At 35.2% G+C, this 13,609-nt stretch overlaps 1 pseudogene; it reads right to left on the bottom strand.

The window, feature by feature from the left end:
• Positions 1-11,633: 11,633 nt before the first annotated feature.
• On the bottom strand, positions 11,634-12,187 carry LOC149554943 (wall-associated receptor kinase-like 20 pseudogene; annotated as a pseudogene).
• Positions 12,188-13,609: the final 1,422 nt, after the last annotated feature.

Here is a 13,609-nt window from a genome sequence, read left to right as displayed (position 1 = left end):
TCACTCTTCTAAAATGGTGTGAGATACTACCATACTCTATCTAAGGAAGATGATTGTAAATAATAGTCGTATCATCATATATACCTTGCTGGTTAAGCCCCAGCCAACTTTTGGTGCTTGCAATACTATAGAACAGATATGAAGTCATGTAAAAGCGACCATTTTCTTGAAGTTCTATGAGTTGCCTATGCAATGAGTCACTGATAATTTCAGCCCAATCAATGTGTTGCTTCCCTTTACAAACCATGTTAATAAATAGGAACATCCAACCTTTGAACTCATGCGAATCCTAAAGTCGTATTATCCTGCTTAATAGAGTTACTATATTTACTGCATCTTCTTTTAACAATTATCTGTGGATGAACTTGGCTAGTTGAGATTTCCCTTTCCTTGGTTGCAAGAGTTGCGATCTAGCAACAATGTTTAAACAACGAATTTGATTCATCATATAGTACTCCTTGGTGGTTCTTAAAGTGATGTTGGCGTATTGCACCTTGGTAGGTAATCGGAAGGCAATGACTATAGAAACAAGATCCAAACGGACAAACATTTTATTATTTGATGAAATGACTTCCTTGGTATTAGGATGATAGGTTTTCATGCATTCCAACACTAGATTAGGGCACTGTGCTGAGATGGGATACCCTCCCACTCGAGCCAGACAATATTCCAATAATTTTTTAGCTAAAGGGGTCCTATTCTCCCTGTAAAGAGATGACCAAAAAGCTTGAAGGCTAATACTTCCTAAACTAGTATCACCAATGTCAGGAAGTGTACTTTTTAAAATGGGAGCATAATCTAGCCTTTGATATTTGTATTTCATGGTTCAGCTACTTATCTTTCTGTTGATTTCTTTTAAATACTTTCAATTTCCTCAATGTGCTTTGCAAATCAAAGACTTCAGAATTCAATTTGAAACTTATTCAAAGACACTCAAACATATACTCCATTTGAAAACTTATCCATCAATTCCTATGTGCTACTCTATAAAGTGCTCAAGGTAGCTCTAATATTTAGTTTTAGTACTTTCAATAACTCTGCATATATTTGATCAATGCATCATTGAAAGCAACATATATATGGAACTCTATCTTGGAACACATATTTCTATCACTTCAGGTACTATATATATATATATATATATATATATATGCTTAAGCTTTCTTCTTATTTTGGGAAATATAGAAAAGCATGGTGTGGTTGCTAAGGGGTTGCATCCATAAAGGAATTATGCCAAATAATTCATGTGCCTGTCTTGGGACCTTTCTAATTGCCGAATTAATTTACAAATCCACCAGTTGCAGTCTATTATTTGGTCAAACAATTCAACCACATTCTAATTATGCACTACATCAAAAAAGTCATATTTAGTCCACCTTTCATGCTCTTATAGCTTCAATGTCTATATTCTTTTTAAATCTCTTGGTTTTGAAATGAATCTCTCCTTTGCACATTGAGTTTGAAAGACTTCAAATCATGTATTAGACCAATTCATGAAATATGGCACTTGCAGGAACCTTCTATCAGATCACACATGTCGCATCTGCATTGAATGTTGTGGGTTGGGGGATGGATAGGAAAACATTTCAGTTTCATGTTGTATTTCTAAAAAGAGATACAAATGTCATTTATCATCAAGTCCTTTTGAATTTGTCGATGCTAGCTTAGGCAACACCATGGGATACTTTGAGTTTTCCTTGGAAGGAGATTCCATGAACTATTGTGATAATCTTCTGCAGTTTCGAGGCTCAAAACTCACTCTCATGTGAGGGAGAATTCCTTTAAAATATTTCCATCTAAACCATAAACTGATTTCACTACCTCAATGCCTTGCATTATTTCCTCCTCTATCTTCTATCTGTAATGGATCCATCCTCATACCACAGTTTGCCACCTTTTGTTATAACCACAGTTCATGGCTTACTGCAGGCATTGGGTTTCCTCTTTATCATTCCTGATTTCTTCTAAATTGGGTTCTTCTTTCTCTTCAAAACTTGAGATTTCTTCTTATTGCTTAAGTCTTTTTCCATTGTCAAGACCCAATTATTGTAATTGGTTGGGGAAAGGAGGCAAGCCATAGGTAGGTAGATTTAGTTATTTAGAAATTGAATCAATCCATTACTGATTGTGTAGGTTCTTTTAATTTGTTTATATTATTCACCATCTAATTGTTGAGTGGAGTGTGTGGCATGGAACCATTTCAATGGTTTGAATTTGTCATATTAAATGCACACATATGGGTCCTATAAAAATAGAAACTCCTTTATGTAACATTATTCTTGATTGGAAAAAATACTCTTTCTCCTTATGTAGTGGATTCAAATCATTGAGTCATGACATAATGTGAGCTAAAGATCGAAGCTTGGATTGTCATTCATATCCCCCATGTTATAGATATACTACAGAAATATATCAAGATCAACCTACTAAAAAAAATGAATCATGTACATTATCTATCATTGCATAGGAATTTTGAATCTTGGAGAGCCACATGCCACTGAATGAAGCACCAAATGCAAGTTTGAACTGATTCGTAATGATTCACCTTTCTATTTTCATTCTTTACTAACTTGATTAGAGATGTTAATAACCACCTCCAAAATACTTATTTTGGAGCTCGACCTTAACCTTTGAAAGAAGAAGTTAAGGTTAATGATGGTGTTAACCTCATAATGGTTTTTGACAATTGAGTGCCAACACACTTAATTACATTCTACATTGGAGTCGAGTACATCATGTATGCTGAGCCACAACATGAGCCGAGTTAGAAAAGACATCAGGTCCCAAGTAATCTTCAGGTGCTGAGCAGCCTTAAGGTGCCGAGTGAGTATAGGTGCTAAGCATGATCCAAGTACTGAGCATCATTCAGGTGCCAAATCTTAAAGGATGCGAAGCAAGATAGGAGCATGTACAAAAGCCGAGTTACAGAAGGTGCCAAGTATTAGGAAGCAATAAGTGCCAAGTAACTCAGAATCAAAATATGATTTTGAAACTTCACAAACTCAGATGTAAAACATTTTCATAGCCAACATAAGACAAATCTCGAAGGACCTAAGTGATAAGATCAAATCATTTATATTTCCTATGCAATCTACATGTAGCCAATAAGGAAAATGGAGAAGGCATGAAACAAATAAGAGATGTGCAAGGAATAAGAAAAAATTAGAGATTAAACATGGATCATAGATCCATACCTAACCCTAAGTCTTTGAGTGTCTTTGTAAGGAAGATGGAATCAGATTGAGAAGAGAGAGAGAGCATGAAAAAGTGTATAAGGAAGTCTAATATCAGAGAGAAGAGAATCAAATCAAGAAGGATCAAGATCACCGAAGAGTAGATCAAGTGCCTGTATTCAGCAATCGAAGGATTGTAAGCCATCAGGTTTATCATACCTAATACTCTTTAACCATTGTATTAGAAAGTAAATCCTATGATGATAGGTTAGCTTAGCAGCTATTTTGTAAATCCTTTCAATAGGTGATTAAATCCTTTAATAGGGTAACACTTCATGTAAAGTGTTTGAAATCCTTTAACCAGGTCACTATTGATACAGTGTAAAGCCTTTGATAGGGTAGGCCTTTAACAGGGTAGACCATCAGAAGTGGTTAAATATTATTACTATAGTGATTTTGTGGGTATCATCCCTACCCCAGTTTTACCTTCTTATTCCTAGAGGGTTTTTGGGTTACCAAATCTTAAGTGTTATGTGGTGATGCATATTTATTTCTTATGATTGGTTAAAATTTATATGCATGCATGCTCATTTCAAAAATATGTTATTAAGGATTTGAAACAGTTAAAAAGTCTAGTGCTTCTGATTCACCCCCCCTCTTAGAAGCATTCTTTCCAATAAGATAATCCAACCATTGGTATCAGAGAACAGTTTCTCTCAAAGAGAAACTTAACAGCTTGGAGGAAAAGATCTAAGGATGGAAGTTTTCAAACTTGGAAAGATCATTGAAAACCAGGTGATAGATGTGCATCTCACTCTACAAAAGGTAGAGGAAGCTAGAGTGGAATTAAGAAAATCTTTAAAAAGAAGAAAGGAGATAGCCATAGCTTAAAATGACATACACTACAAGGAGATTGATACCACACAAGTGTTTACCAATGGAGACACTAAAGAATTTGATGCAGCAATAGCAGAACTGATGAAGAAAAACAAAGATCAAGCAAATGAGATAAGATCTCTGAAGATGGAACATGAATCACATGCCATAATGTTATGTGAAATCACTAAAAAAAAGAAAAGATCAGTTGAGGACAAAGTCATGATGGAAGATGACAAAAGAAATCTTGCAAACAGACTGGAAGAAAAGAGTATTGAATTAACACGGATCTCAAACATGTAGATGGATACACTTGCTCAAATGATGAACCTTCATCATGAACTTAATATGAAAGATATTGAGATTTCTACTCTGAGGATGCATAATGAACAATTATAGAATGAATTAAACAGAGAAAAGGAGATAGCAAAAAATCTCAACAAGTCAAGTGAAGCCATAAAATACTTTGAACAGTTGTTGAAATTCCCAAGATCAACTCATGATATTTCAAGACTTGAATACAACAGCACTAAAGTTGGTGAATCATCAAAGAGTGTTGAGCAAAGAAGTGGAAAAGGTAAGGATTCTAAACTCACTTGTCATTACTGTAATAAAGAGGGACATACTACTAATATTTGCAGGAGTAGAAGAATTAATCAGCCAAATAAAAGCAAGAGTTACTATCACAAGTGAAAAACACAATGACATATGACACAAGACTATAGATTCAAAATCCCAAGAACACAAAGATTTGATGGACATTGTCATAATTGCAAGAAATATGGACATAGGGCATTTGAATGTAGATCAAATCCCATGTGGACATCATATCATCCAGCAAAAGGGAATGAAAGTCACTACTATTGGGATTATAATACTAGGTACAGTTGTCACTATTGCCAGGAATATGGACATACACCCAAAAATTGCATAAGAACACATTTCAAGGGAAACTATAAAATATGGTTGAGTCAAATTACATGTTTCAGTTGCTTGAAAACTGGTCATACCAGCAAAAACTGTCCAACAAGGACAAAAGCACCAAATACTGATGCCAATAAAGGAAAAGAAAAGATTGATGTCATAAGAAGACAAATGAACTGACTTGGAAGAAGAAAGATGAATGTAGTACATCAAGCAAAGGGATCACTTCACCTAACGGGTCAAGTGATCACACTTCATCAAACTAAATTAAGGGAGATGTATGGGACTGATATACAAAGTTATACTATACATCAGTCCCAAGACAAAGAAGCACTGAAAAGAAGAATTAAGCATAAGATAATATGCTAAGACTAAACTCGAACAATAATGCTGAGTTGTCTTTGGATGCCGAGTGAAACTACTTTGGATGTTGAGTTATCAGAAAAGTTAGTAGATGCCGAGTAAGCATAGTTGCCGAGTGGAAGCCGAGTTGAAGAATATTTTGAAGCCAAGTGATAGGTGTAGGTATTAAAATGCATTAAATGCAAAAGTTTCTTCTATCATTTAAAAATAAAATTCAATCCATTCCTGAGTCATTCAAATGAAGAATGATTATTTTGAGCATGTCAGAGCAATTTTCAAGCTTTCAACCAGTGATTCATAGCAAATCAACATCCACCCAAGCGATCAAAGTATCTATTCAGGTATTTCCCATAAGTGCCGAGTTTTACAGTTTGAAAAGTTTTTTAAAATTGTTAAAACCCTAGTTTGGATACAAATGGTGACAAGCTCAAAAATGACCCAAGAGAAAATGAGTCATGAAATTCAACTTGTTAGCAACGAAGTTAAGCAACCTGAGTTTAGACCAATACCAGAGGTTGCATACAAAAATGATCCCACTGGTGCCCTATCCGCCATTCTTGAAAAAGTCGTTATGGTTCAAGATGTGCGAAAATGCTACAACTGTAAAATAGGAGCCATAGGAGATTTGGAAATCTTCAATGCCTATGACAAACTTTGTGAAAATGGTATTCTGAAAGATGAGTTTTCTATCATAGAAAAGAAGGGTTTAACCAAAGCCTTAGTTTTCCCAATCATTTAAAAAATGAGTGGATACAAGTTATACTCAGCAGAATCCATGATGGATAATTTTGGTTAGAACAAGGGCAAGTTAAGATTACTAAGAAAATGGTTCATAGGGTTACTAGTTTTCCAACCTTAGATCGGCCAAAAACATTGAGGGGTGAAAAGAAGGAAACAATTGAGAAAAATACAGGTGCAAAGTGGAACAATAGACGAATGACCATAGATACTGTTAGTGATCCTCTTTTAAATTTTTCTGTAAGGATCATATCACATAAGTTCTACCAATCTAGTAGGTTAAATAGTGTACCTTGCATAGTAGTTGATGTGGCATACAAAATTGTAAAGGAAAACCACACTTATGATCTTGTAGAACTCCTGTTGCAATAGATCAATGCAAATTCTGGAGCTATTAGAAAGTCCAAGGGAGCACAGCGCAAATTTGGTTTAGTGTTGGTCTGCATGTTCTTCTATGTAATGAAGGAATTTCCTTCATTTGGAAAAGTTAATTGGAGTCAAAATAAAACAATTGTTGATCAAATTAATGATTTCATTGCACAAATGGGAGATAGCTTTGATGACCAAATGTCTATCCATTTTGAGGATTTCAAAAATTCAACGAAGAACAGAATGAGAATACTAGTCTCACTGGTAGAAAGGCATATAAATGACATATGTTTTCTTGTTGATATTGATTACACCTACATACAAGCAGTCCTTCCTAGAACACGATGGCTAAGACCATTAGGATATGAGCTTGATGTTGACCAAGCTTCTGTAGCCATCATAGCTTTACTTGCAAAGGAAATGGACAAATCTACCCAAACATTTGGGACATATGACACTATAAAATCAAGAGTTGTTACAGAAATCAAGACAGCCTCTGCAATAAAGAAAAAGGACAAGTTGGTAAAACAAATAAAGAAGAAATTTGGTGTTGAAGAATCAAGTGCAGTAGATGAAGAAGAAGAGATCAGTGAAGGAGAAGAAGAGCCACCTGAATTGACTCAAGAACAAGGTGAAGAGAAAGATGAGAGTGCTGAGGAAACAAAAACCAAGGAAGAACCTATCAGAGGCAAAGTCATTCAAAGGAAAAAAAAGACCTCTCCTACCTCTCAACCCTCACCAAAGAAAGCTACCGTGCAAACACCAAAGAAGCCAACAACCAAAGCTACAACAAGGGCCTCTACCCAGAAGGCTAAAGAGGAAGACACAAAGAAGAAAAAAATAAAGGCATAGGAAGAGCCAAAGAAAAGGAAATGATATGTGGCCCAACTTGATACTGATGAAGAAGATCAGATTGAAGAGGTAAGTCCTCCTAAATCTTCAATTGATATATTATGTAAGAAGATTAGGAATGGAGACCTAAATGAAATTAAAAAGCTTGATTTCAATAAGTTCAGTAAAGAGGAACAAAATAGCATAAAAGAATTAGTCTATGCATTTATCGCTCAGTTCAAGTATACACCTCTTGAACTAGATGGAAAATTGCCAAAGGAATTGTCTAAAATTGTAGAAGACATATGGCATTTCTGCTTAATGATGGAGAAAGAAATGAGGGAACCCTAGCAAATTTACTGCCTGATTTGACAAAAGAATAGGTAACTCAAGCAGTCAAAAATCATAATAAAAGGTTTACACCCAAATATAGGGCATTCTCCATCCTACAAAAAAAAATTGAAGAAGTTGTGCAAAGAACAACAAGAGTATGGAAAAACTTGTACAAAACATTTGAAGATTTTATTGAAGAAATATACAAAGAAGAAGCTGCTACCAAACTGGAAGGAAGAAGGAAGAGGAAAGAAGAGAAAAAGGTTGAAGAAGAGGAAAATAAGAAAGAAAGAGAGGAGGAAAGGAAAGATGAAGAAAAAGAAACTAAAAAATAGCAAAGTGTGCAAGACACACATCCTTCACCTCCTAGCTCGCCTCACTCACCGACCACACCTGCAAAAATCATAAAGGTTAAGGATATTGTTGAAACCACTTGTCAAAATATCAATCCACTAACTGTAGCAGATCTTGCCAAGATCCTTGACCAAATGAATCTACAAGCACAATTATGTACAAATCCCATATTGGTCAGTGTGGATAGTCTTCAAAAGTTAGTAGATAAAATTAAAGAGGTCAAGGTGCCATCACAACAACCACCTCAAATCACTCAAACTAATAGACTTACATTTCTACCACCTCCATCACCACCAAGATTAGGCACTCAAACTCATCAGGAGCCAAGTGCAACAACAAAAGTTATCACAGAGACAATAGCTCAGATAGTGAGTACACCCCTAGCAGCAGTAACACATCAAGAAGAAGAAAAGCAAGAAGAAGAGGAGAAGGAAGAAACCCAAAATAAAGAGGAGTCTGCAATGCAATACAAACCTTGATAGAATTACCAAAAACAAAAACTCCCACCAAATCCAGTCATGAGAAGAGTACGAAAAAGATAATTTTATATACCAGTACACAAAGCTCAAGTTCTACAAGGGTAGCCAGGACCATACATTATGGTATTCCTGAGCTTGATGAAGAAATCAAAATACCCTATTATGATTCAAGCACTCTCAATGAGGAAAAGATGAATGAAATACAAAGTGCATTGGATAAAAGGAGGAGAAAAGAGGCAATGAGAAGAGAATACAAATACAAGTAGGCAATGAATGAAATTAAAGATATATTCATGGATGCTTTTAGTCTTAAACCTCCAGATGCAAACAGGCCAATACTTGAGCAATTATCTAATATAGTTGATCAAGTAAATAATGAAGACCATGATACTAATGCAAAACTATTGGAATGGTCAGAAAAAAAGTTTTTGGGAAAAGTCAACCAGAAAATAGCTAATAACATAATTTTGGGACAGGTTGACCTAGCCAAGAAATTAGAAAATGTAAAAAGTGTATTAGGAAACATATTCTCACTTTATAGTAAATTGTGTGATTTTTCCAAGTTCACACACGAAATAAATAAGAAAATTTTGAATCTTGAGAGTAAATTAAAACTCTCTAGCATGCAACTACCCTCCGATCCTGCACAGAGTGCAACACAATTTTCTCATACCTTACACACTCAGAGGGAATTAGCTATGTTATCATCAGAAGAGGCCACTATCAAAGAAAAGCCGATGCAAATTCAAGCCTCCATAACTCCTCACTTAGAAGTATTGCACAAAGAGAAATTGCATGTAGAAACAGTCCTGAAGAAGGGTCCCAATATTTACACACATGAAGGACTTGTTGATCTTGCAATAGAGCTTGCCATCCAACAAAAGTCATTGGATATTGCCTTAAATAATTGGGATGTAGCTCTCCAAATACTCCTTGAGGTAAACAAGACATTTTTAGCCAAACATGGCATTACTATTTAGGACCCTTTGACATAAGTATCAAAAAGGGGAGATAATATGTTGAAGTTATGGCATAATGGAAGAAGACATTGGCACAATCAACTCAGGGGGAGTTAAACAAATTTTGAGGTATATATACATTTTGCAATTTTGAGTAAGGTTTTTCAACCTCTGTATATACCGAGTAAGTTTAGTACATGTACTCATAAGGTTAGTTAAGTGTTTTTGTCACTCATGTCAAAGGGGGAGATTGTTAACCTCATAATGGTTTTTGAAAATTGAGTGCCAACACACTTAATTACATGCTACATTGGAGCCGAGTACATCATGTATGCCGAGCCACAACATGAGCCGAGTCAGAAAAGACATCAGGTGCCGAGTAATCTTTAGGTGCCAAGTGAAGATCAGGTGCCGAGTGAGTATAGATGCCAACCATGATCCAAGTACCTAGCATCATTTAGGTGTCGAATCTTAAAGGATGCCGAGCAATATAGGAGCATGTACAAAAGCCGAGTTACAGAAGGTTCCGAGCATCAAGAAGTAGAAAGTGCCAAGTAACTCAAAATCAGCATATGAGTTTGAAACTTCACAAACTCAGATGTAAAATGTTTTCATAGCTGACATAAGACAAATCTCAAAGGACCTAAGTGATAAGATCAAATCATTTATATTTCCTATGCAATCTACATGCAGACAATAAGAAAAATGGAGAAGGCATGCAACAAATAAGAGATGTGCAAGGAATAAGAAAAAATCAAAGATTAAACATGGATCGTAGATCCATACCTAACCCTAAGTCTTCGAGTGTCTTTATAAGGAAGATGGAATCAGATTGAGAAGAGAGAGAGAGAGCATGAAAAAGTGTATAAGGAAGTCTAATATTAGAGAGAAGAGAATCAAATCAAGAAGGATCAAGATCACAGAAGAGCAGATCAATTGCCTGTATTCAGCAATCGAAGGATTGTAAGCCATCAGGTTTATCATACCTAATAATCTTTAATCATTGTATTAGAAAGTAAATCCTATGATGATAGGTTAGCTTAGCAGCTATTTTGTAAATCCTTTCAATAGGTGATTAAATCCTTTAATAGGTAACACTTCATGTAAAGTGTTTGAAATCCTTTAACTAGGTCACTATTGATACAGTGTAAAGCCTTTGACAGGGCAGGCCTTTAATAGGGTAGACCATCAGAAGTGGTTAAATATTATTACTATAGTGATTTTGTGGGTATCATCCCCACTCCATTTTTACCTTCTTATTCCTAGAGGGTTTCTGGGTTGCCAAATCTTAAGTGTTATGTGGTGATGCATATTTGTTTCTTATGATTGCTTAAAATTTATATGCATGCATGCTCATTTCAAAAATATGTTATTAAGGATTTGAAACACTTAAAAAGGCTAGTGCTTTTGATTCACCACCCCCCAATCTCAGAAGCATTCTTTCCAATAAGATAATCCAACAAATGGGAGAGAAAATATGTGTTTCGAACATTTATCTTAACCTCTTTTGATAGAGAGGTTAAGATATCAAAGTGAAACATGTGTTTTGGACCCTGGACCTTAACCTTTTTGGAGGTTAATGGTCAATGATCAAGTTGAAAATATGTATTTTGGTTCCTTCCATTTACCTATGAGAACTTTTGACTTTTGAACTAGATTTTAAAATTTTTAAGTGTTGGATGAAGCTGGTGATTAGCCGGAGGATTTGAAGGGTGAAATTTCTCAAAAACTCTGAGAGAAAATGACCATTTTAATTCTTAAAATGAGACTTATTCAAAAAAAATCATAACTCAGAAAGTTGAAGATTGAGGCAATTTTGACATCCGGACAACACAACTGTAGATGGAAATGTGTAACTCCTAAATCATGAGACGTTTGTGATGCTTGTCTGGAAATTTTCCTCTCCTCAAATATTATATCTTCACACTTCATGCTCATGCTCTCATGATAGAATTTTGTCTTTCTTATGCCGCCTCTTATCCAAATAAGCTCTCCCACCACCTCTTTCATTGACAGTCTTATCCTCCTTTGTAAATGAATTCAATCTCTTGCTATTTTTGCCATGTCTTCCATTTCTTGCAAATTTCCCTTGTCAAGTATCTTGCTATCTAATATTTCTGTGAGGCTATATTCCTGTGAGGCAATTATGGTTGAGTCTTGAGAGAAAGAGACTAGATAAAACTATCTCGTCACTGCCCCTTTCTGTGGAGAAAGGTTTTTGAGATGTTAGAAGTTCAATCAGGACTAACACCAAAACTGTATACATCACTTTTTTCTGCAAGTTGATATGTTTGGAAATATTCTGGATCTAAGTAACCCGTTGTCTCCATTATATTAGTCATGACATTTGTACTAGTCGAAGCTGAAATGAGACGAGAAATCCCAAAGTCTGCAAGTTTGGGAGAGAGTCTCTCATTCAGAAGAATATTAGATGATTTAACATCACAGTGGAAAATGGGTTGAGATGCTCCAGAATGCAGATATGCCAAAGTCTCCCCCGTCTCAATTACAATCTGCAAACGTGATGCCAGACAAAGTGTAAATGTTCAAAAAGTGTTCCATTTGGAATGAATTCGGATACTAACAAAGGAAATTTAGTTTGGATTCAACAGCCTAACAATTTCACTATATTTCTGTGATTTATTTGAGAGAGAATAGAAACTTCATTAAGAAACTCATAATCATCCTCGAGATTTAAAGCTTGCTTGGAATTTTTAATGGCTACAAGAGTACCATCTAACAAAATTCCTTTGAACACAGTTCCAAAGCCACCACTTCCCAACACCATTTCACTTGGGCCCCATTTGGTTGGGGAAGATGCATTTTCCTCATAACCAGGTTATCTGATAACCAGGTTTTCGAAAACCTGGTTATGTATTTTAGGAAGATAGTTGGACCGTTTGGTTGACATGGAAGATGAATTTTCAAATCCATATTCTGCGTTTGGTTGCCAATTTAGACATTGGAATTGGAACAGAATATGACTAGGAATATCTTTTTGTTGCGTTTGGTTGTTCATTTTCTAATTGGAATTGGAATTTGATGTAAATTTTTTTAATCTTATTTAATTAGTGAAACACAAGGATTAGAATGAGTAAAGTATTAATATTTATGATTTAATTTATTTATAATTAGACTACATTATTATTATTTATTCTTGAATATTCACAGTTTTATTTTGTTAGTCAATAATAAATAAAATTATTATTATTTTTTATTTTAATTCTATTTATTAGCAAAGAAAAGTAAAAAATAATCATACATGCAATCATTTGTACGAAGTTATTTTTTGTCCCATTGTTGGAAATTGTGATCATATATATTATATATTTTTGAAAAATTGTGTAAGACAAATTTATCGTCGAATTGAATTTATTGTCAAGTTCATCCGAACTTCATAATTGTCGAACTCGAATTGAAACTTGAACCTTGTGACTTAGCCGCTAAATATGTGTGTTTGTGTCCTCTCTCTATCCCTCCCTATGTTTGTGTTCATCCACGTGATTTGGCAGAAGGATTGGACACAATAAATTTTGTTTATGCAGATGAATTATTGCCTACACTATATGAGAATTCTCGCATCTCTTAAGACTAGTTACCGACACAGAGAGGGATTGTGAGGCGTGTTGTGGCTCTTGGTCGGTATCTTCAGAATCCATTGGCCATGGTTGCAACATTATATAGTCTTGGCAAAGAAATATTATCATTGAAGCTTCATTCACTGGAACATTTCCTTACTCCAGATGAAAAGTATGAAGCTGTTAAGCAGGTAATAGTTACAACAACCAACTGTAGAGGCTATGAAGCCACTTGTCTTTATAAATGCTATTGGTTTTTTTATGGGTTAGAGGGAATGGACAAGCAGCATCCGAAAACCATGTTATGAATCCATTGGATGATACTAGAATTCATCCAAAGTCATATGAATTTGCCAAGAAAATGGCTAAGGACATATATTGTGAAGAAGCTGGACATGATATAGATGATATGGATGAGGAAACACAAGAAATGGTTGTTGAGCATGTCAAAAATATCCTGATCTGTTAAATGCCCTTGATATTGATGAATATGCTAGAAGTGTGGAGCAATGGACATCCAATAAAAAGCAGGAAACCCTTGCTGACATAAAGAGTGGATTGTTACATGGATTTCAGGATTTGAGATCGCCATATAAAGAGCCATCCCAGGATGAGGAATTTTATCTGCTGAC

Source organism: Cupressus sempervirens, chromosome 5, assembly GCF_028749045.1.
Source record: "Cupressus sempervirens isolate cs-2001-9-10 chromosome 5, ASM2874904v1, whole genome shotgun sequence".
Lineage (NCBI taxonomy): Eukaryota > Viridiplantae > Streptophyta > Pinopsida > Cupressales > Cupressaceae > Cupressus > Cupressus sempervirens.
Note: the sequence above shows the minus strand (reverse complement) of the source record. Positions and strands in the feature narration are given on the sequence as shown.